Here is a 23,978-nt window from a genome sequence, read left to right as displayed (position 1 = left end):
TCACCTTACTGTCTTTCATAGATTTTATTGCACTGTTTACAGAGTGAAGGCTTGTGGCAACCCTGCATTGAGCAAGTCCATTGGTGTCATTTTTCCAAGAGCATTTGCTCACTTTCTATCTCTGCATCCCATTATAGTAACTCTCACAATAATTCGAACTTTTTCATTACTATTGTATGTTATGGTTTTCCATGACCAGTGATCTGTGATGTTACCGTCATATTTTTTTAAGCATTTTTCAGCAATAAAGTATTTTAAAATTAAGGCATGTACATTTAGGCATAATGCTACTGCACACTTAACAGTGTGCTACAACACACTTGAAAGTGTAAACATAATATTTATATGCAATGGAAAACCAAGAATTCATGTGGAATACTTCATTGCAGTAATCTAGAACCAAATCCATGTATCGCTGACATAGACTGTAATCAACTTTTTATTCCCACTTGTACAGAAAAAAAAATTTATAAGAAGAAATGTCCAAAACTCCTGTACATTAAAACAAGCTCCTAAAACTTACAGATTTTGCTATGATTACCAACTCTGAAAGCACATATAAATTCTAAGACGCTTTTGTTTTGTTCTGTTTAGGAAATGGCAAAAATCTAATTAATATTAAGTCAGATTAACTGAAAACAATTTCAGGTGCACCCCTAAGATTTTCTCCCTCCACCTTAATGGTGGTCTAGTTAATGCCACTTAAAGGTACATGCTTTTGAACACACTGCTTCTTAACTCCATGTCCCAAACATTTAATTATGCATTTAATTTAACTAAGGGCTTCCCTGATAGCTCAGTTGGGAAAGAATCTGCCTGAAATGAGGGAGACCTGGGTTCGATCTCTGGGTTGGGAAGATCTCCTGGAGAAGGGTAAGGCTATCCACTCCAGTATTTTGGCCTGGCTTCAAAGAGTCGACTGAGTGACTTTCACTTTCACTTTAACTAACAGTTATAATCATAGTATTCTAAGCACTTCAAATTGCATATAGGGGTCTTAGATTATTAAAACAAAAAGACTTTACTAAAAACATCCTTAAATTCTTGGTTATTTGGATAATTAAGAATCAGGGGTGGTGTTCCCAGGGCCATCAACTATAATGTTCTGCAGACTCGACAGTTCCTTTGAGTTCTATAGGATTTTGTTTTCCAAAAACTTGTTTCAGTTCCCACAAAGGCAGTTAACTAAGAAATAACTTGAACCGTCTATTTTTTCTGTTGTCCTACAACACCTTACATTAGAATTCAAAGACATTAAAGAATAAGGCAGATTGCCTTCTGAGATTCCTGAAAGTGTAGTTTTCAGATGGCCTATAAAAATCTGATCCCTTATCTTATAAAATGCTGTAATAGTAGAAGATATATGCCAAACAAACTGTCCTTTTTTTTTCCTTTGTTTTTTAAATAGAAGTCTCCAGTGAGGCTTTTTAACCTAATTATTGATTTATGATCTCAAGACTCTTTCATTAGGAAGTCTTCTTCCCATTTTGGTAATCTATTTTTGGCACAAGAATGTAGGCCAAATACAAAGTTTCTTGAATAATTTCTGGAATGAAAACTGTTGAAAGTTCTCTATAAATACACTCTGAGTTTAGAGCATTAAAATGGTATTAAAAACTCAGTCTCAATACAAAGTATGCTGTTATACACTCCAATAAAATATATGTCTTTAAGGCAAATTTAATGGGACTGTTGGCTACATCCTACAGTATAGCAAAATTTTGTTTCATTTGAAGCATGAAATTTAGTGAGTATCAAATTCATCTTTTTGAGTCCTCTATGAATATAACTTCAGTGTTCATCATCCATTTATTAACTACAATCCTTTCTCTCAAGAAGTTTAAGATATGGGAAAAAGTATAAAAGATGATGTAAAGCCATTGCTATTTGCATACAGTGTGAACATTTATATAGAAATTCCAAAATGGAAGACTAGACGAGTATTTAAAAATATTTTCTAAGTTCAGCAAATGGCTTATTACTACAGGCATTGCTAAGTTGCTTCAGTCGTGTCCAACTCTTTGAGATCCTATGGACCATAGTCCACCAGACTCCTCTGTCCATGGGATTCTCCAGGCAAGAATACTAGAGTGGGTTGCCACGCCCTCCTTCAGGGGATCTTCCCGACCCAGAGATTGAACCTGAGTCTCCTGTGTCTCCTGCATTGGAAGGCAGCTTCTTTACCACTAGCATCACCTGGGAAGCCCACTAAAGGCATTAAGAACATATTAAAATACATAATAATGAGTCCTCATTATTCTCCCTAAAGAATGGCTCCAAAACTGCACAAGCTGCAGCCCCCCACAAAACCTGGATCCACTCCAGCAAGGAAATAAACAAGACATAATTTCCACATGAGCATGATACTTAGCTAAGATATTTCAAAACACTGTAACCAGAGAGATAGGCAAGGTTCCTGGATGACAAAACGCAATCCTATTAAAATGTCAAGTCTCGCAAAATCAAATTGGGCATTTAATGTAAGAGCAATGCACGTTCCAATAGTATTTAGAAAGCATAACAAGACTTTGGGAAAATTCAGGAAACATCTGGAAAAAAATAAGAATCATCAAGAAATTTTTGAAAAAGGTAAGTAATTAAATGAGATGAAGAAGGGAAAAATGGTTGTTTTTCCAGATACAAAACATAAACTTGCAACAATTTAAACCATGTGGCACTACTGCAAAAATGTATATACTGAACAAAATGATTATTAGTATGTCTAAAAAATAATAAATGATAACGAATATTGGAGTGGGTTTTCATTCCCTTCTCCAGTGGATCTTCCCGGCCCTAGATCAAATTATAGAAAAATTATAAGAAACCTTGATATTTATCAAACTTTACAGAATAATGCTTTTTAAAGCTTAGAAATAATGAAATAAGTTACAAAATAAGATACTGACAGAACCAACAATATAAAAATTAAACATATCTGCACATACACATAAAACATTACAAATGAAAGACAAGCAATCTATGGAGATAAAACAGTTTCTGCAGGTATGCAAGATTAATATTGGCTGTTCATAAAAATCTCATACAAATCTAAAAGAAAAATACCAACATCCCAAAAGATAAATATGCAAAAATCATGCACAAACAGTCTGCTGCTGCTACTGCTGCTAAGTCACTTCAGTCGTGTCCGACTCTGTGTGACCCCATAGACGGAAGCCCACTAGGCTCCTCCATCCCTGGGATTTTCCAGGCAAGAACACTGGAGTGGGTTGCCATTTCCTTCTCCAATGTGCGAAAGTGAAAAGTGAAAGTGAAGTCGCTCAGTCGTGTCTGACCCTTAGCGACCCCACGGACTGCAGCCTACCAGGCTCCTCCATCCATGGGATTTTCTAGGCAATAGTACTGGAGTGGCTTGCCATTGCCTTCTCCGACAAACAGTCTGGGAGTTCCTCAAAAGTTCAAATACAGTGTGATCATATGACCCAGTAATTGCATGCCTACGACCCAGCAATTGCATGCCTAGGTATACGCCCAAGAGGAGTGAGAATACATGTCCACACAAAAACCTGTACATTATAGCACACAGAACTCTGCTCAAGGTTGTGTGGCAGCCTGGATGTGAAGGGAGTTTGGGGAAAATGAATACATGTATATGCATGGTTGAGTCCCCTTGCTGTTCACCTGAAACTATCACAACATTGTTAATCAGCTATACTCCAATATAAAATAAAAAGTTTAAAAAGAACTTAAAATGTTCAAAGAAGCACTACTCATGATAATCACAACGTAGAAATAACCCCAATAACCATCAACTGATGAATGGAAATAAAGTGTGTGAAATCCATATGACAGAATATTATTGGGCAATAAAAAAGAAAGAAGTACTGACATCTGCTACAACATGGCTGAAGTCTGAAAACTTAAGTGAGGAGAAAAAAGTCAGCCACGGAAGCCCTGAAACACCGTACCCTATGAAATGTTTGTATGATTCTCTTGAATCCAGAGCAAGCAGACATAGGGAGACAGAGTACAGATGAGTGGTTGCCCAGGTCTGGGGTGGGTTTCGAGGAAGATGAGAAATGACTGCCAGAGGGTATCAGATTCCTTTTGGAGTCATGAAAATGCTCCCAAATTACCCATGGCAATGACTGCACAGCTCTGTGAACATATTAAAAATGACTGAATTGTTCACTATAACTGGGTGAATTGTACATATGTGAATTATATCAACATACAGTTGTTGCTCAGTTGCTCAGTCACGTCCGACTCTTTGTGATACCATGGACTGTGGCACACAGGCTCCTCTGTCCTCCACTGTCTCCCCGAGTTTGCTCAAATTCATATCCATTAAGTCAGTGATGCTACCTAACCACCTCATCCTCTGCCACCTTCTCCTTTTGCCTTCAATATTTCCCAGCATCAAGGTCTTTCCAGTATACAGTACATTTATTCAATATACTATATACAGTATATTCTACCACTATACTACATATTATAGTAATATACAATATTATAAATAGCTTTGTTATAACACCTACAGTCATATCACAAAAGAGAGAGCAAGTGCACAAACATGCGGAAATTATCAACATCCCCAGGAGCCAAAGACATAAAAACCAGAGCAATAAGGAAATGCTCTTCTTAGCAATCAAAATAATAGGGGGGTAGTTTTTAAATGATAATTCTCACTGCTGCCAGAAAGATGGCAAAACAGATGTTCTCACATATTGTCAGTGCAAATGTGGCCCAGCCCTTGCTAAAGAGAGTTTAGCAACATATATCAAGAACTTCAAATATAGTAACACTCTGACTCAGCAGTGTTGTTCATAAAAATATTACCTGTGAAATTCATTCTAAATATGAGGGAGGAGTCATTATACACAGAGATTCACATTTCATTATCATGTGTGACAGTGAAGAAAGGAAACATTATAAATGTTCAGTGGTATTGAAATAGTTACATGTGCTGTGGAATACACACTAAATGGAATATTACACAGTCACTAAAAATGTATTATATACTTGTCTGGGTAAATTATTTTTACATGATATTTACATGTAAAATTACAAGTCACGAAGGAAAAGTGACAGCACAAAAATGGATGCACAATATGACTACCACTAAGCCTAACTTTTTTCCTTTTGTTTGTATTCTCAAATTATCTTTAATAAGCCACACTTAAAAATTTTAAGAAATACCCAAGAGAAAAGATAGTTAAGTCGCTCAGTCGTGTCTGACTCTTTGCGACCCCATGGACTGTAGCCCACTAGGCTCCTCCGTCCATGGGATTCTCCAGGCAAGAATACTGGAGTGGGTTGCCATTAAAACAGTAGCAATAACTACAATGCAAGTCACTACATGATATGGGGCTTATGGATGCTATAATGAGTACCAGATAGTCAGAGAGGAGTTTCAAACTCAAAGTTTCAATGTTTCATCTGCAAGTGACTTTAAGTTTCAAGGCTTCTCTTCCCAAAAAATGTCATTTCATGAACTCTTATTTATGTTAATAGACTCCTTGGCTCTGGCATCTACAAACAAAAAGCAATAAATTCATGATAATGTACACCTCAATCCATTTTGTGAGATATGACGTATTTTCCCTTTAGTCCCAACTCTACTTCTACAACTGTATTTACAATAAACATTCGCTCAAATTATTTTCAATCTAGATTTGTCTGATATGTTTCTAAAGAAAATATAGTACAATATATAACCTGCTTTAAATTGCTACAAATAGAATCAAATATGATAACAACTTTAAGGAAAAACTACTCACAATAAAAATGGAATACATTTTATTCTTCAAAAATATATCCTAGTGGCAACATCCTGGATGGGGCCTCCCAGATGGCTCAGTGGTAAAGAATCTGCCTGCCAATGCAGGAGATGTGGGTTCAGTCCCCGGGTTGGGAGGATCCCGTGGAGGAAGAAATGGCAACCCACTCCAGTATTCTTGCCTGGGAAATCCCATGGACAGAGGAGCCTGGAGTGCTACAGTCCATGGTGTCGCAAAGAGTTGGACATGTCTGAGCAGGTAAGTTCATGTAATTTAATTTCAGAAATTTCTCTGAAACGAATTCTGGAGCTGGGTCACCCACTCTCACTGGCCAGCTGGCACTGAAGACCCATCCCTGGTGTAGAATGGGGCACAGACAGTCTGTCGTGAGAGGGTGGCACAGTTATTAACACGTGCGTGGCATGAACAGGGGTAGCATACTGGTGAAAGGGAATGCACCAGTCATCGCAGTATCTCAGGACTTTGAGAAATGAAAAAGCCATACTTAGGAGACTTGCTGAGAACTATGGATGCACCAGAGAAAGTCAATGAAAGACTGGTGTTAAATAACCACCAATTAGAAATGAATGTGAAATCAGACAGCTTCTTTGGCACCATTTAAGGAGACTCTCATCTCCTATGAGTTGAGAGCAGGAAAGGCTGAGGGTCAAGTCCAAGACTCAATTACTGCAGGAGGAGCCAAGCTTCAGAAGAGGCTGAATGCTCAGGCTTGGCCCATCTGCTGCTTAAGAACAGAGCCTATTGGAAAGGAGTTGAGCCTTTGGTGTGTGATGGGGACATGCTACTTCCCCCATTCTCCCCAGCCTCTGGGCCTGCAGAAGTAGCCCACCCTACCCCATGAAAGGCCACCCCTCCCTCCTTGTTTCAAGATGATGCAGAGTCCTCTGTCTTTCAAGAATAAACGCACTTCCCTCAGACCTACCCCCCCTCCCTTCTGGCCATCAGACAAATAAGAAGGGTTAAGTTTACTTAACCTGTGTAACCCCGCCTGCTAAGAGAAGAGATTATGCCCCCAAAAGGAGCCACAGGACCAAGCTACCATGTACCAGCAAAAACCAAGAGTGCATGTGTATCTGTTTTAAGTATTTATTTATTTGGCTGTGCTGGGTCTTAGTTGAAGCATGCAAAATCTTTAGTTGCATGCAGCATGTGAACTCTTAGTTGTGGCATGTGGGGTCTACAGTTCCCCTACCTGGGATCAAACCTGGACCCCTCCCTCCCCCACTGGCCTCCCTGCATTGACAGCTCGGAGTCAGTCACTGGACCACCAGCAAAGACCCAAGAGTGTGTTTGAATCAAAGGGTATTGGATCAAAGTGAGTAGGAGACAAAGCTGGATAAAGGAAAGCTGATTAATATGGACAACGCTAGGACACAGGATTTAACCCTAAATAAGTGTCCTGGAAGATGATGCCAACACATGCTGGGACTCTGAGAAGCTTGTAGGAAATGTGGCTCCATTTGATGAAGAGGGAATCCCAGAACTGCCACAGTGGACAGGAAAATAAAAGTTCAAAAGGTTCAGAGGAATGTTCTAGAGTGGATTACTATGTCAGGTCAGCAAACTCACTCACCAACACTGTTCTGTGGGAGAGCCCCGGGGATGCTCCTGAATAAATAAACACCAGGGGGAGAGGCAAACATCACTGTCAAGGTCAGTGTGGCTGTCATCTGTGGGCTGGGCTGACACTGGGGGTACTCCTACAGAACTGGGCTCCCTGATAGCAACTGGGATATTACAGTGCTGAACAGCGGGCAGGGTGTGGGCCATTCTTGTAATCACTGGCAAGGTTAGATTGAAGGAGTGGGGAAGGGTGGAGTCTGACCCACTGAGACATACAGATGCATCACAGAACATGGCATCCTTAGGAACAAGATGGATAAGCAGCCAATAGGCATAATGCCCAAACTGCGCAATCAAGAGACATCAAGGATTGCTCTTCAAGGACTGAGAACAATCACCCCAATAAAAGATAACCACAATCTGCCTAGATTCTGGATCTGAGCCATTCTTCAAGCTGGGAACCCACTGATTAAAGTTTGGCTGCATCCTGGGAGGAAGACTCCTACCACATATGGTATCTGTGATGAAGATTCTCCCAGTCTTTGCCCCAAATGGACATATGAACTGTTCACTCCAGTACATAGGGGAAAAAGGAATTCCCACACATTCCAAGGGGAAAGGGTCTGAATTAACACTGATGCCCAAGTGGGCACTTTCACGATTCAGGTAACAAATGGAGTCCTGGTCTCAGAGACCAGGGGTACTGAATGCATAGATGCATAATCGATACGGATATACTTGGTAGTTGGCAGAAAGCACCACACTGTTTCCTTGGTCTGTGGGGCATGTGCTACCTACCCTAGTGGGAGAGGTCAGATGGGAAGCTTTGAAAGTGCGTCCTTATGCCCCCAACCAGCTAGAAAATAAAAACCATATCATGTCACAAGGAGAAGAGCAGAGACTCCCGCCACTTCAAGCTCTAAAGGATGCAGAGGAATTCCTCATCATATCTGCTTTGGACTCACTGGCTTTATCTTTCCAAAAATCAGATGGATCCTGGAGGATGATAGTGGGCTGCCACAGATTTTATCAAGTGGTGGCCCTGATTGTACCTGCAATTAACAAGGTCCAGGGTGTATGCACAGTGGCCATCCCACCAGGAAGGAAGGTCAGAAGCAGTTTGCATTCATGAGGGACAGACACAAGTTTTATTTCCAGTCTAGTTCTACGGTCTTGTTAATTCTTTCATCCCATTCATTATACGGTCTGAGCAGCCTGGACTACGTAGACGTTCTGCAGAATCGTGAGGTGGTCCACCCTAATGATGACATCGTGACAGGCAAAGCAGATAAGCAAGAAGGCAGAGTACATCAGAGGCCTTGGGTACAATACATGCTGTCCAGAAATGGATCCCATGTGCAGAGGCCACCATATTGGTGAAGTTACAAGGAATCCTATGGTTGGGAGACCCCTTCAGAAAGTAACTGGCCAAGTACTGCATCTCACACTTCCCATCACTAAGAAAATGGCCAATTCCTGCTAGGGCTCTTCAGGTTCCACATTGAATGTCACTGCTTCAACCCGTTTATCAGGTGACATGAAGGGCTGAGTGGAGCCCAGAGCAGGAAAGGGTACTGCTGTAAGTCTGGACTGTAATGCAAGCAGCCTTACCAGTAGGGCCATACAACTCAACATATCCCATGGTCTCAGATGTGTCTCTGGTGGAAAAAGGTGCCTTGTGGAGTTAATGGCAATCCCACAAATGAAAATCATAATATAGACCCTTAGAGTTCTGGAACAAGGCCATACCATCTGCAGCCAATAGTTACACACCATCCAAAACCCATCCTTGAACACACTCCAGGGTTGAGGTATAGTGCAACTGACCACAATGTCATTGAGTAATCATGAGACCAGAACCACCATCCTGAGCTGGGCTCTGCCAGACCCACAATGTTATAAAGTCAAGCAGCTCCACAGTCATCCACAATGAGATGGAAATGATCTTTCAGGATCAGGGTCAAAGGAGATGTGGGAGCAGTTGGCCTAAAATCCGACATCACCCACCAGTATTGCCCCAGTCCCTCTCCTTCAGCCAACACCTATGGCCAACCTGGGGGGGTGGGGGGGTGGGGGGGGCGGTCTCTTATGAAGAGGTGACAATGGAGGAAAAGAGTGAATAAAGTCACAAAGGATCAGGTCAGTGCATGGGTGCAAGCCAAAGATTGACACCAATTATACTGCTGGACAGCAGTGAGGACAAAGCCTGTCAATGGGCAGACTTTCAGGTGGTCCCTCCAGATAGAGAGAAAGGAAGCCCAAGGAAAGAATATAGACAGTGCTTGGCTAGTTAGGTAAAAGACTGGAAGATTGGTGTAGTAGCATGTCCTCAAAAAAGACCCCCAACAATCCTACAGTCCCCTATACATGTCTCTGTTCTCATAAACAACTGGAGTTCGTGGATCTAGGCACAGCCTACAACTCCTCTGATCAGTAAGATGCAGAGAAAGTAACACATTGAGACTTCCATGCTCATCGGGCAACAAGAAAGCCTAGCATCTTTCACTCTCTCCCTTTTGAAGCCCTGGACTGCCATTTAAAGAAAACCATGCTGGGGAATTCCTTGACTGTCCAGAAGCCTCCGAGCTTCCACTGCCAAGGGCCTGGTTTCATTCCCTGGTCTTGAACTAAGACTTCTGCAAGCTGTGGGGCGCAGCCAAAAAAAAAAAAGAAGAAGAAAACTAGGCTGCCCTGATGGAGAGAGGCCCAGAGAAGCCCTGAAGGGTAAGATGTGTTTTGGAGAGAGAGGCCAGGTGGAGAAGCCAAGCACCAGACATCTGGTCCCAGTCCCAATCTGAGTACAACCCCATGAGACCTAACATCAATCAAGGCATTGCTCAGCTAAGTCCATGGAGTCAAGAGAGATAATAAAAGGGCTGTTTTAAACCACTGAGTTTTATAGTGGTTTATTACACAACAAAAGATAACTAAAACAGGACTTGGTACCTGAAAATGCTGTCTGCCTTGACAAAAATCTAAAACATGTGGCATTAGTATCAGGACCAGGATGGAGCTCCTTCAAGAGGTCAAAGTGAAGACTTGAAAGATAGCAATGAAATTGCTCTTGGAGACCGAAGGAAAGGTGACCTGAGTATTATGATGTCATAACAGCACGTTGTGGGCATACACATATGACACGCCCAGTGGTGAAACTCTCAGCTGCACTTTGGGAAAGAGAAAAGGGACCTAAGGAACACGTGAGTCTGGCAGAGGATATTTACAGGCAGATTGTTGAAAGGCCGTTTTTGCTTTACTTTGTTTTTGCTTTTAGCTGCCTATGAAAAGTAATTAGAAGTAAAAAAAAAAAAATTTTTTTTAAGGAAGTATACAGTTTTTGAGCAGACTTAAAGGAAATATAAAGCAACCAAGATGTACTGGATTTGAAAGCAATTCACAAGGTAAGAAATGGACTCAGAGGGAAAAGGGAAAAAGAAAAATTCCAGGACACACAAAGTAAAACATACCTCAGTGTCAAGTTCAGATTAAGGGTGGGACTATGAGACACTCTGTTGAAACTTCAGGAAGATTTTAGGTGATGTGTCATAAAGTCCTTTCAGCTGAACAAAGAGCCTTCTAAGAATCCTCTGGGTGTGCCTCATAGGGCTTTTCTCCCAGACAACAGGGCTTCTAAGAATCCCAAGGACGTAGTCCCAGAGGAACTTCACAGGCCCATTTCATAAAAATACATAGCTGTGGCTTTCACCCAGTGGAGTTGGCTGTGATCTGATATAAACAAAATGTGTGATGTTTTAAATGAACTGTATCCATTTGGACTGAAAGGAATAGTCATTTCATGATGAAAAGAGGTCTCAAGACCCTCAAACTTCTGCAGGCAGTAAGCAGGCTAAGAAAGCTGCTTACCTTCAGAGAGGGGCTATTTATTATGGAAAAGGAAGGATGACTCAGGGCAGAGCCAAGAGGCTTGGGAACTAATCCTAGAGATCAGGACTGGCCTACAGTGAAGGACCGGGAATGTGTGCCCTGCGCTATTTCAGAAGCTCATAAATCATGACTGCAGCGTGCCTACTGTTTCCCCATCCCACCCCCATGGCTATTCCAGTTTTCCTATTCTTGTCTTATCATCACTGAGCAAGTAACTTCTCTAATTTATAGTTCTTTAGAGCAAGAAGAACTATACTAAGGAGCCACATCCAAAGAAACACAACTGAGAAGATCCATCAATGTCCATGCCTGATGTAGATGATAAAGTCCTGGATTCAAGTTGATGCCATTATGGGATGAGACTGGTGGTCCTAGGAAAAGGGACGAGCTGTGTCTTGTGTAAGGGAGGAATGTGAATTGTAGGCAGAGGGTGGACTGTGGCAGCTATTCTCCAGGGACAACCCTGAATAATTCTGCCCCTGCCTGTATGCACCTGCTGCTACTCCCACCTGAGACAAAGCTTATGTCCCATCGATCTAGGCTGGAGCCCATGACTGCATTGATTAACAGCATGCAAGGAGGTGATATTCTGGGACTTTGGAAGGCAGGCACCAAGAAGGTCAAGCAGCTTCCAGTTCTTTGCAATTTGACACTGAAGACAACATGTAAGAAGCTCTGGCTATTTTGCTGAATGGGGTGGCCACATGGAGGGGCAATGAGGCACCTGGACATCCAGCCCAGCCTCATCTGACTGCAACTGAGTGAAAAATCCCACACAGCACAAGTGAGGAGACCCCCCCCCCCCCGCCAGATGAGCCCAGCCAAACCACAAAGGCATGAGCTATAATTAAATTGTAGTAACTAAGTTTAGAGTTTGTTATGCAGCAACAGATAACAAAACAATTGGGGTAAGGAGGCCTGGGGAAGGGGCTTCCCCGGTGGTCCAGCGGTTAATAATCCACCTTGCATTGTAGGGGACACCAGTGTGATCCCTGGTCTGGGAAGACCCCACAACTAAGCCCATGTGCCACAACTACTGAAGCCCACACACCCAAGAGCCCAGGCTACACAACGAGAAGTTAGCGCAATGAGAAGCACACACACCGAAACTCAAGAGGCCCCATTCTCTGAAACTAGAGAAAGCCTATTAAAAAATAAAGCCATGTCACTGGGAATACAAACAGAAAATACAGTGTATTAGAAGGATTTTATTTTTTAAGGAGGCCTGGGGAAGAGGGATGTGGATGAGCCAATGGTATCGGACATGAAATGTGAAGTTCTTTGTACTGTCTGTTAATTCCCACAAGGAAGCCAGTTCCCATCAGCCAGCATCTGTGATCCACAGCCCCACAGTGAGTCAGCGAGCTCATGAATGGAACAGCCATGGTGCTAGGGATGAGCCCAACAGCAGGGACTGCCATTCACCAAGGCTGAGCCAGTTGCTGCCACTGCTGAAAAGTTCATTCCGCCAGTAACAGAGACTAACACCAAGCAGTCCTCAACATGGTAACCAGATAAGGACACCAACTGCTCATGTGATGGCAAATAGATTACCCTGGACCCCTTCCACCCTGACAGGGGCAGTGACTCCTGACTCTGATACATGCTACAGGTACAGGCAGTTCTCTTTGACACCCACACAACCTAAGCTACACCACTAAGAGGTGGTGCTCGATCAGTGATTGGGGCCCCACGCTGTATCACATCAAGCCACCTTTCTTCAGAGAAGGTGCAGCAACAGGCATATGACCATGAGATCGACTTTTCTTTACTTACATTATTCAGAAGCTGCTAGGCAGAGACAGCAGTGGGATGGCCACTTGAAGACAACTGAACCAAAGCCAAAGCTGGCTTAGAGGTGATACCCTGGATAGCTGCTCCTTGGGACATGGTATACACCTGAAGTCAATGACCATTACATGATATTGTGTCATGTAATAAAATTATGGGAACCAAGGTTTGGATGTAGGAGTAGACATGTTACCATCACTCCCAATAATGTACTTAAGAAATCTGCGCTTCCTATATCCACAATTCTAGCTTCCACCAAGAGACACAGCAAGACTGTTCATAAACTTAAAGCATGGCTGCCTCCAAGTCACTTGAAGCTCTTTTTGCTGAGAGACCAGCAGGCAAGGAAAGTAATTACCATTCTATAAAGAGTTCCCGATGAAGAAGGCATGGCAACCCACTCCAGTATTCTTGCCTGGAGAATCCCAGGGACAGAGGAACCTGGTGAGTTTTAGTCCATAGGGTAGCACAGAATTGGACATGACTGAAATGTCTGAGCACACAAAGAGTACCTGACAGTGATCATTGGGGGAGAAAAAGGATTGCTCCTTCCCTGTGAGGAGTGAAAAGAATACAATGACAGCCCAGTGACTCAGGGTGGCATCTCTTGGGACGCCTTTCTCCAATTCCGATGATAGTGTTGGCTGTTGACAATGCTCAGCTTTGTCACTTTTCAGGAATTGCCCTTGGCCAAAGAAAGATGCTTTGCCCAAGGCTCCGACCCCTCTCCATGATTTGTATATATCTAATGACTGTAAAGCATCTGCCTACAATGCGGGAGACTCAGGTTCAATCCCTGGGTTGGGAAGATCTCCTGGAGAAGGAAATGGCAACCCACTCCAGTACTTTTGCCTGGAAAATCCCATGGATGGAGGAGTCTGGCAGGCTATAGTCCATGGAGTCACAAAGAGTCTGACACAACTGAGCGATTTAACTAATGACTGTTTAGTATGGAGGTACAGAGGCTTAGCACCTTTGTCTTGATTTGGGATATTTTTGAAAGGTCTTCTCAGCTCCAGAGTTTCCTATGGGATTGGTTAGGGTCTCTGTTGTAACTCTATCCCATTTCAACTCCTACCTCTGTCCAATCTCATTTTTTCTTTGAGTACTTTACCTCTTGTACCCAAATCCCAGTGTCTTAGTATCTGTTTCCCTGGGAACCTGATTTGTGAGCCAACTGTCTCAACACCATATATTGAAAATGCAGTCCTCTCCCCACTGTTCTGGAGGGACTACCTTATAATTTTTTTTTAATAGGCTTTATTTTTTAGAACAGCTTTGTATTTGTTAAAAAAAAATTAAGAAGATAATGCAGAGTACTCACATACCCGACAGAGTTTCCTCTGTTATTAATCTTACATTAATATAGTACATTTGTTATAATTCTTAAATCTACACTGGCACTTTATTATTACTAAAGTCCACAGGTTATTCCAATTTCTTTAGTTTTTGCCTAACGTCTTTATTCCATCCAGGACACCACATCACATTAACTTGTCTCCTTAGACTCCTCTTGGCTGTGGCAATTTCTCAGACTTTTCTTGCTTTTGATGACCTTGATAGTTGCAAGGAGTACTGGTCAAACATTCTGTAGGATGACGTTGCAGTGACGATGGTCTGGTCTTTTTATCAGACTAGAGGTTTTCATCAGAGCAGACTGGATTATGAGTTTGGGAGAGGAAGACCACAGAAGTGAAATGTCATCATACCAAGGGTACAAACTATCAACATAACTTATCACCATTGAGGTCCTGATCCCCTGCTGGAGGCAGTGTTTGGCAGACTTCTCCACTGGAACACTACTCTTTCTTCACCCCCAACCTCCAGCCACTTTCCATACTATACTCTTAGGAAGAAAATCACTCTGCACAACACATACTTAAGGAGTGGGGAGTTCTGCTCCCCTCCCCCACCTCTCCTTGGGAGTCTACCTTCTTAAAAAAATTAACTATCCTTAAGGATGGTTCTCAAACAAGTAGACCACTAGAAACAACTTCATCAATAACCTATTTTCTTACATGCTTTATAGTAGGTCTTATATAACAAGGGGAAACAAATCCCCTATATATCATTTCTAAAACTGTGGCAAAAATAGACATTAATTTTACTATCTTACTCCTTTCAAGTGCACGGTTCATAGTATAGGTACATTTAGAATGCTGTACAACCAATCTCCCTAACTCTTCTCATCTTATAAAATTGAAACTCTATACCCATTAAACCACAATTCTACACTCCCCTGCTTCCCCTAGCCTCTGGCAGCCACCATCCATCTTAAATACTTTATTTCCGAATTTGACTACTCTAGGTACCTCCTATGAGTGGCATCATACAGTATTTGTATTTTTGTGACATGCTTGTTTCACATAGTATAATGTCCTTGAGCTTCATCTGTGTCATAGTGTGTGTCAGAATGGCTTTCCTTTTCAAGGCAAAATGATATTCTACTGTATGTATGTATCACATTATGCTTATCTATTCATCTGCTGACAATTTAGGCTGCTTCCACATTTTAGCTATTGTCGAATAATTCGACTATGAACATGCGTATACAAATATCTCTTCGACGTCCTACTTTCAATCCTTTTGGGTATGTATTCACAAGTCGAATTGCTGGATTTTATAGTAATTCTAGTTTTTATTTTTTTAAAAACTGCCATACTATTTGCCATAGTGACTGCACCATCTTACGTTCCCACCAGCAATGCACAAGCCCTCCTATTTCTCTACATCCTCACCAGCACCTGTTATTTTCCACTTGTTGTTGTTTTTGTCTTTCAGGATAACCATCCTAATGCATACAAAGTAGTATTTATTGTGGTTTTGATTTGCATTTCCCTAATGGCATCACCAATTCGATGGACATGAGTTTAAGTGAACGCCGAGAGTTGGTGATGGACAGGGAGGCCTGGCGTGCTGTGATTCATGGGGTCGCAAAGTGTTGGACACGACTGAGCGACTGAACTGAACTGAACTGAATGGTTAGTGATGTTGAGCTTCTTTGCACATACTTAATGGCTATTTGTATATCTTTAGAGAAATTTCTACTCAAATACTTGTCCATTTTTAAACTGGACTTTTTTCCCATTGTTGAAGTATAGGAGTTCTGTATATATTCTAGATGTTAACTCTTTCAGATACATTATCTGCAAATATTTTGTTCCATTCTATGGGATGCCTTTTCACTCTACAAAAAGATAGTGTCCTTTGTAAAGACCGTTTTAATTCCGATGTAGCTAATCAATTTATCTATTTTTGTTCTTGTTGTCTGTGCTTTTGGTGTCACATCCAATAAACAGAACCAAATCCAATGTCATAAAGCATTCCCCCTATGTTTTCTTCTAAGAGTTGTATACTTTTAGATCTGCGGTTAGGTATTTGCTCCATTTCAGGTTGATTTTTGTACAGGGTGTAAAGTAAGGGCCCAACTTCATTCTTTTGCATGTGGATATTCAGGTTTCCTCACACTGTTTGTTGAAAAGGTTGTCTTTTCACATTAAGTGGTCTGGGCACTCCTGTTGAAAATTATTGATCATACATGCAAAGGTTTACATCTGAGCTCCTTATTTGCCCTCAATGTTAATTTTAAGAGAGAAAAAACAGAATTCAAAACTTTATATACAGTATGAGTTCAGGCATTATTTTTAAGTTATAAAGATGTCAGTTAACAAATAAAAATAATACATGTTTATTATAGATAATAAACTTACTTTTGGAAAGTAAAGTATAAAAAAGAAAAAAAAAATCACTGATAATCTTATTTTGGTGTATTCTTACTTTGGTGTAATCTTATTTTGGTATAAATCTATGCCAAAATACTGATGGTATTATACCATTAGAGAAAATAGATCAATTCAGTCTCATTACAAAACTGGGACCATGCTCTTTGGATAGTTTTAAATCTAGCTTTGTATACCTAATGCAATATTTTAACATTCTCCAAAGGCATTTTTCCTGAAACATTTTGTAAATGGTTACACAGTATTCCAATGTTTAATACACCATAATTTATTTCACTATTTCAATTAGTGTTGCATATTTCACCTTGCTTGTAATTTCTATTATAAATAATGTTGCAGTAAACATCACTGTACTTAAACATGTACATATATTTATTATTATAACCTTAGGTATACACTACTTTAATAAATAACAATGAAGAATTTTGCTAGAAGAAGGTAAAACTTTTCTGTGGATTCTTACATGCTGACTCTTTCTAGAATGGTTTTCCTCAGTCATATTAAAAACTAAACTTGCCACAACTTTAAGCATAGTTTTTGTACTGCTGCTGCTGCTGCTAAGTCACTTCAGTCGTGTCCGACTCTGTGTGACCCCATAGACAGAAGCCCACCAGGCTCCCCCGTCCCTGGAATTCTCCTGGCAAGAACACTGGAGTGGGTTGCCATTTCCTTCTCCAATGTGTGAAAGTGAAAAGTGGAAGTGAACTCGCTCAGTCGTGTCCGACCCTTAGCAACCCCACAAACTGCAGCCTACCAGGCTCCTCCATCCATGGGATTTTCTAGGCAAGAGTACTGGAGTGGCTTGCCAGTACCTTCTCCGAGTTTTTGTACTACACAGATCAGATTTTCCTTTATTAGTTCAGTTCAGTTCAGTCACTCAGTCGTGTCCGACTCTCTGCGACCCCATGAATCACAGCATGCCAGGCCTCCCTGTCCATCACTAACTCCCGGAGTTCACTCAAACTCATGTCCATCAAGTTGGTGATGCCATCGTTACATATAGTTTCAAAATAACGGGACCACTGTTTGTGTTCTTCCAACAGAGGACTCAAGATCAAAATTCTTAAGATTTTAGAATATATTATTTGGGAGACCAAGAGTCATCATCTCTTATTGCAACTTTTAATCTTAAATCTCATTTTGGTTTTAAAGTTTAAAATGTATTGTCAAAAAAAAAAAATTAATTGAAATGCCCTCACGTCTAGAAGGTTGTTTTTGTTTCTTTCTTTTTTAATGGGTTGGGGTAATAGCTGCTGCTAAGTCACTTCAGTCGTGTCCGACTCTGTGCAACCCCAATGATGTAAGCCCACCAGGCTCCCCCGTCCCTGGGATTCTCCAGGCAAGAACACTGGAGTGGGTTGCCATTTCCTTCTCCAATGCATGAAAGTGAAAAGTGAAAGTGAAGTCGCTCAGTCGTGTCCAACCCTCAGCGACCCCAAGGACTGCAGTCTTTCAGGCTCCTCTGTCCATGGGATTTTCCAGGCAAGAGTACTGGAGTGGGGTGCCATTGCCTTCTCCGTGAGGTAATAGAAGAGCACTTTATTTGCTTATAGACAAAATTCAATAGTTCAAATAAATAGTAAATTTCTCATACTTTCTAGCTTAATAACACAAATTTATTCTTAGCAAGTTTGTCATAGATGACTAAGTCAAAAGTGAATAAGCATGGAAAACGGATTTTTAATTCCTATTGTTTTTCCTAATCTTTATGTGTAAATACTTACCTGACAAGGTTTGGTGGTAAATTTATTTTTGAGTCTGATCTATGACAATTTAAAATTCACACTACAACTTAATCCATATATTTGCAGTTTAAAAGTTGCATTTTGGCATCACCGACTCAACGGACATGAGTTTGAGTAAACTTCGGGAGTTGGTGACGGACAGAGAGGCCTGGCGTGCTGCAGTCCATGGGGTCGCAAAGAACTGGACGACTGTGACTAAACTGAACTGAACTTTGGTGACTGAAATAGGAGGTTTATGGGATATTAACATTGTTTCACATATTGAACAAGATGATTACAAAAGTGTCTTTATAAAGAGGAGGTTTATGAGATATTAACATTGTTTCACATGTTGACCAAGATGATTACAAAAGTGTGTTTATTTGGTAAAAATTTCTTCAGTTGCACTTCTAAAGATCTGAGCATATTTCTTTATGTATTTAAGCTTAACACAGTTCCTTTTTGCCTGGAGAATCCCAGGGACGGGGGAGCCTGGTGGGCTGCCGTCTATGGGGTCACACAGAGTCAGACACGACTGAAGTGACTTAGCAGCAGCAGCAGCAGCAGCAGCAGCAGTTCCTTTTAGAATTATATTTTAAGAGATTTCTTAGAGATATCAATCTCTACATTTTGTAATTTAAATACTGAACAATTAAAATTTGCATGGCTTTTCTTTAAAATTTAGTAGTACAAGTTTACAGATACCCTTTATTCTCACATCTTTCTTGTAAGTTCAACAGATCTTTTTGAAAAAGTGGATGTATGATTCACTTTGCTGTTCAGCAGAAACTAACATAGCTTTGTAAATCAACCACGCTCCAATAAAAAAATTTAAAAACCAAATACATGTAAAACAACACACACATCATGTTCTCAATATGCAAAAACACAAACCACGTAGATACCACCAGAGGCTCAACATGAAGCACTTGAAATGAAATGCTGCAGCTGATAAAATTAACATTCTTAATTATCTAAAAGGTTTCAACTTCTTAAACTATATTCTAGTTAAATGCATTATGGCTTCTTCTACCACCAATGTATCTCTGCTCTGCTGGGTTGTAACAATCAGTTGAACATTTCAGGCAACACAGTCCACCAAACTTCAGAGAAACAAAGTTAAAATTCATGTGGGCATTACTTATTAGTATGTACTATGAATGCAGAAACAAGGCAATTGTGTTTCTTTGGCAGCTTAATGTTTTTTGCCCCCTCTCCAACCTTGTACCTTAGTTTTCTGAATGTTGAGCTTTAAGTCAACTTTTTCACTCTCCTCTTTCACTTTCATCAAGAGGCTCTTTAGTTCTTCACTTTCTGCCATAAGGGTGGTGTCATCTGCATATCTGAGGTTATCAATATTTCTCCCAGCAATCTTGATTCCAGCTTGTGCTTCCTCTAGCCCAGCGTTTCTCATGATGTACTCTGCATATAAGTTAAATAAGCAGGGTGACAATACACAGCCTTGACGTATTCCTTTTCCTATTTGGAACCAGTCTATTGTTCCATGTCCAGTTCTAACTGTTGCTTCCTGACCTGCATACAGGTTTCTCAAGAGGCAGACCAGGTGGTCTGGTATGCCCATCTCTTTCAGAATTTTCCAGTTTATTGTGATCCACACTGTAAAGGCTTTGGCATAGTCAATAAAGCAGAAATAGATGTTTTTCTGGAACTCTCTTGCTTTTTCGATGATCCATCAGATATTGGCAATTTGATCTCTGATTCCTCTGCCTTTTCTAAATCCAACTTGAACATCTGGAAGTTCACGGTTCACATATTGCTGAACCCTGGCTTGGAGAATTTGAAGCATGATTTTACTAGCGTGTGAGATGAGTACAACTGTGCGGCAGATAGATGGGGAAACAGTGGAAACAGTGTCATACTTTATTTTTTGGGGCTTCAAAATCACTGCAGATGGTGATTGCAGCCATGAAATTAAAAGACACTTACTCCTTGGAAGGAAAGTTATGGCCAACCTAGATAGCATATTAAAAAGCAGAGACATTACTTTGCCAACAAAGGTCCGTCTAGTCAAGGCTATGGTTTTTCCATTGGTTATGTATGGATGTGAGAGTTGGACTATAAAGAAAGCTGAGCGCCAAAGAATTGATGCTTCTGAACTGTGGTGTTGGCGAAGACTCTTGAGAGTCCCTTGGACTGCAAGGAGATCCAACCAGTCCATCCTAAAGGAGATTAGTCCTGGGTGTTCATTGGAAGGACTGATGCTGAAGCTGAAGCTCCAATACTTTGGCCACCTGATGCAAAGAGCTGACTCATTTGAAAAGACCCTGATGCTGGGAAAGATTGAGGGCAGGAGGAGAAGGGGTCGACAGAGGATGAGATTGTTGTATGGCATCATAGACTCAAAGGACATGGGTTTGGGTGGACTCCGGGAGTTGGTGATGGACAGGGAGGCCTGGCGTGCTGCGGTTCGTGGGGTGGCAAAGAGTCGGACACGACTGAGCGACTGAACTGAACTGAACTGAAACCTTGTACAAATCACATGGTATCAGATACAGGTGTTAAAAATGAAGACAGAAACATATTAGCCATATGGACACACCCAACTTCCATTATGTAAAGAAATGGTACAATACAAAAAGACTCTTTAAACTGTTAATTATTTTAAATCACACAACTACAGTTTTCTCTAATAAGTGTGTATAAACCATAGTATTTGATTAACCTTTTATTGCATTACGTCAATGAGTTTCCCTCTGATTTGACATACTAAGTATATCACTGTTCATCAGGAACATACTTACATGCTTAGATGCTCAACAAAGCCTTTTAAATGCTTTTCAAACTTTAACTAATGCTCTAAATGATCTCGGCATAGCCTGGGCTTCATTGATATTACAGACCCATGAAACTAGGAATAAAATAACACTCCCCAGAAACAGCATTTATCACATCTATACCCAATACACACTGTACAAAGCCAAATATCCATAAATATTTAAGCAAGTTTTCTAAAATGTTTCTCATCTATTCTATCTGTATGCAACAGCCCAGCCCAAAGAAAATCACTAAGCACTTGCCCACATAATAAAATCAACTACTTACATTAGAGAGCACTTCTGCACTCCTCACCCCACCTCCCTTCTCATGTAATCCTCTTGCTTTATTTTCTGGCCTCTAAATCCCATTAGCTGCCTGAATAGGGTGAAGTAGAATACACTTAGAAATTTAGGATCAAATTTAAAACTGCCACCTAGGCCCCTGTCAAGTGCAAATCCTGGTAACTCTCTCACAAAGGTGTCCTGAAATAGGGGTCTGACTGGGCACCCCAGTGGCCAAACACCAGCCAGGGGTCTGAGAATTCCTAGACACCATGTTAAACCCCTTGGCTTGGCTTGAACCTATTTCTCTTCTTCCATATTTTCTCTGGGCTATTCCAACCCACCTCTATTTCTAACCTTGTCTTCTGGACACAAGTGCTATCAAATTGTTTTCCAAAGACACATTTCACAGGACGATTTCATTCCACACAGTTTTTATTTCAATACAATGAAGCAGCACAATGAATACATGATTTAACAATGCACTTTAGTATTTCATGAATGTTCAGTGGGTTTTTTTTCTTTCCTTTGTGAAATTTGGAACAAAATATTAATGAAACTTCAGAAAAACTAATTAAAGTATTACCTTTGGTTTTAAATTAACTGATCAATCAAGTAGCTCCATTTTAGAGGAGAGAACTTGTGAGTAGGTAGTATAGGATTGAGGAGTGTGGGCTCTGAAGCCTGACAACTGGGGTTTTAATTTGCACTGTGCTAGGAAGCAAATGTGACTTCAGGCAAATCACTCAGCACCACATGGTGAGTCAGTTGGCTCATCTGTACAATGGGACCCATGGGACATACCTGAGAGGGTTGTTGCACAGGTCTCACACTTTCATCCAGGAAAGCACCTGGAACAGTGCCTGGCAAGTAGTAAGCACGCAAAAAACATTAGCCTTTATTAATATGTTAACCTGGAGGAAATATGAAGAAGAGCATAACTGTATATTCTCAGGGATAAGACATACCACTTTTCTCCAGAATCATCTTTCAAATTAATCTATACCCAAGACAGTAATTATCATGATGAACCTGTGATTAAGTCTCAAGGCAGCATATATTTAGAGAACGAAGTACAAGGTAACTATTTTGCGAGAGCTCTGTGAAACGGTAACATGCATATAGAATGTCGAAGCAAAACATTCGCAGTTTCACTTTTAATCTTATTTTTTTTGATGTGTAGCAACAACACAGTTGTAAAATAAAGCTTTCTCCTTTTTCGAATATATGGGACATTTTGCAGGTATATTGTATTCTCTATTAAATTCTAAAACTTCAGTAGAAAAAGTAAAATATACACATACTCTAATACAAAGACTTTATTTATGACACGTTTCTGAGTTTACCAAGGCCGGGGGTAGTCCGGCTAAGTTAAATTCTGGGATTATTTGCTGACAGGGAGCAGACAAAATGCTGCACAATTCAACACTGGGGGGGTGGAGGGACAAACACCTGGAGCGTCTTAAGTCAATGCACAGCTTTAACTTTACATTAAATACGTACATTCAGTCAACCTGAGACACAGCAAGGGTCCTGAAGCGGAACGCCGGCGCGGGGGGTCGAGGCTGGGACGCGGCGGCCGCCCCGCCTCAGCGCGCGCTCACGGCGCCGGAGCCGCGCGAGCCGGGCACGAGCCGCGCGGCCCGGGGGACCGGTGAGCGCCGGAGAACAGGCGCCAAGGGCGCGTGGGTGGAAGGACGCGGGGGCTTTAAGGCGCTGGACGCGCACGCCCGGCCCGGGGCCGGCAGGAAGCGCCCACCTGGCCGCACGGGGAGCGAGGCGGTTGGAGGAGGGGCCCCTGCGCGCCCGGAAGCTGAAGAATCCTCCCCCTCCGCCTGCCCGCGGACCGCGAAGTGAGACCGGCGCTTCTTCACCGGCTCTGAAAATCCAGCTCAGCGTAGCCCAGAGGCCTCAACCCCATCATTTGTGCAAAACTGCCGGAGACAATTTTGTAAAATGAGAAGAGCGTCCCTGGGTGGGCTCGAACCACCAACCTTTCGGTTAACAGCCGAACGCGCTAACCGATTGCGCCACAGAGACTCCGATGCGGCTACTACCTCCAGCCATAACCTTTATGAAGAATAATAAAGGCAGCGCGTGAATGTTTTTTTCCTTTCTGTTTGCTGATTCCTTTCATTAAAATCCGAATTTTCCAGTTAGCATTTCTAACCCTGTAATTCTATTTTCCACCTTTAAGCATACTCTAAAATTATAAAATAAGCAAGATCGAGCAGAATTTCATATTGCAAGAGTGTTAAAATACTGCTGTTACTCCCCACCCCCCTCCCGTTTGGAACGTTTTGTTTCAGGGAATTAACTATGTTTGTTTGTTTTATAGGGAAATAAAAATTTTAATCTTATGAGTTGAGAAACTTTCCTTTTGTTTCAAACTATCTATCCGGTGCTTTGCTCACTAATCTTCATAATTTTCTTGTGTAGCATTCCCAAAGTCATCTGAAT

The 23,978-nt window shown here is 41.4% G+C and overlaps 1 non-coding gene across 1 annotated transcript; it reads right to left on the bottom strand.

The window, feature by feature from the left end:
- Positions 1-23,484: 23,484 nt before the first annotated feature.
- Positions 23,485-23,558, bottom strand: TRNAN-GUU (transfer RNA asparagine (anticodon GUU)). The gene has a single exon. It is a non-coding gene; the product is annotated as a tRNA-Asn (tRNA).
- Positions 23,559-23,978: the final 420 nt, after the last annotated feature.

The sequence above is a fragment of the Moschus berezovskii genome, chromosome 15 (genome assembly GCF_049115385.1).
Source record: "Moschus berezovskii isolate FMDL1 chromosome 15, NW_MosBer_1.0, whole genome shotgun sequence".
Classification (NCBI taxonomy): domain Eukaryota; kingdom Metazoa; phylum Chordata; class Mammalia; order Artiodactyla; family Moschidae; genus Moschus; species Moschus berezovskii.
Note: the sequence above shows the minus strand (reverse complement) of the source record. Positions and strands in the feature narration are given on the sequence as shown.